This window comes from Otolemur garnettii, unplaced genomic scaffold (assembly GCF_000181295.1).
Source record: "Otolemur garnettii isolate 467f Iridium unplaced genomic scaffold, OtoGar3 scaffold00025, whole genome shotgun sequence".
Classification (NCBI taxonomy): domain Eukaryota; kingdom Metazoa; phylum Chordata; class Mammalia; order Primates; family Galagidae; genus Otolemur; species Otolemur garnettii.
Window position 1 is genome coordinate 18,341,230 of NW_003852420.1, and position 1,416 is coordinate 18,342,645.

Consider the following 1,416-nt stretch of genomic DNA (forward strand, 5'->3'; position numbering starts at 1 on the left):
CCCTTGGGTAGAGTGCCTTGGCATCACAGCTCACAGCAACCTCCAACTCCTGGGCTTAAGCGATTCTCTTGCCTCAGCCTCCCAAACAGCTGTGACCACAGGCGCCTGCCACAATGCTTGACTATATTTTGGTTGTAGTTATCATTGTTGTTTGGTAGGCCCAGGCTGGATTTGAACCCGCCACCTCTGGTGTATGTGGCTGGTGCTTTAGCCGCTTGAGCTACAGGTGCTGAGCCAGCTATTCATTTTAAATATGTTTCGTTGGGGCAGTGCCTGTGGCTCAACGAGTAGGCCACCGGCCCCATATGCCAGAGGTGGTGGGTTCAAACCCAGCCTTGGCCAAAAACCAAAAAAAAATAAATAAATAAATATGTTTTGTTAATCAAGCAGTGTAAAGCAGTTATATGGGAGTCTACTCGCCCTGTCCTTGCTGAAAGAAAGTTTTTTTCATCAGGGTTTAATCTTTGTGCTACTTCCAATGGGGCCCTTGTTTCTGTGATGGCCAGATTTTTCTTTCTCTAGTGCCAGAGCCCCTGTTTTAACTCTTTTCACTGTTTCACTGTCTCTTCTTGGAGCATCTCCATCTCTTCTGTCAACCTGACTTTTGCATATTCATTGTTAACTGCCAAAATTTTCAGCTGTTCCCTGGCAATAATTTTCTGGTCAGTGTTTGTGTGCTATATTATTGTTGTTCAGGGTCTATGTCCATTCCTTTTTATTTACTAATTTCTTAATGAGGCACATTATTCCTTGATAAGCTCTTGTGGGAGAGGAGTCAGGACTGTCCTAAGCTTATAGGAATTCTTACACAGAGGTTTTATAAAACTTCACCTATATAAACTACCTAGACCTGGTTTTTCTGGGAAGATTTCTAAAAAAATGCTTAATAATCTAATCAGCTTTCCCCTTTCTTCTTGAATCCATGGTGGTAATTTATGTTTTTAAGGCAATACATTTAAAAACTATGGGAGGGCGGCACCTGCGGCTCAGTCTGTAGGGCACTGGCCCCATATACCCAAGGTGGTGGGTTTGAACCCAGCCTAAGGCAAACTGCAACAAAAAAATAGCCGGGCATTGTGGTGGGTGCCTGTAGTCCTAGCTACTTAGGAGGCTTAGGCAAGAGAATCACCTAAGCCCCGGAGTTGGAGGTTGCTGTGAGCTATGTGATGCCATGGCACTCTACTGAGGGCCATAAAGTGAGACTCTGTCTCTACAAAATAAATTAAGGGAAAACTTTTTCAGAAAACATACTTAGGGCTCGGCGCCTATAGCTCAACCAGCTAAGGCGCCAGCCACGTACACCTAAGGTGGCGGGTTTAAATCCCCAGCCCGGACCCGCCAAACAACAATGACGGCTGCAACCAAAAAATAGCCCGGCGTTGTGGCAGGCGCCTGTGGTCCCAGCTACTTGGGAGG

At 45.8% G+C, this 1,416-nt stretch overlaps 1 protein-coding gene across 8 annotated transcripts in view; it reads left to right on the forward strand.

Moving 5' to 3' along the window:
• DLGAP4 (DLG associated protein 4) overlaps nt 1-1,416 on the forward strand; it is an 88,583-nt gene that overhangs the window by 82,744 nt on the left and 4,423 nt on the right. The window lies entirely within an intron of this gene.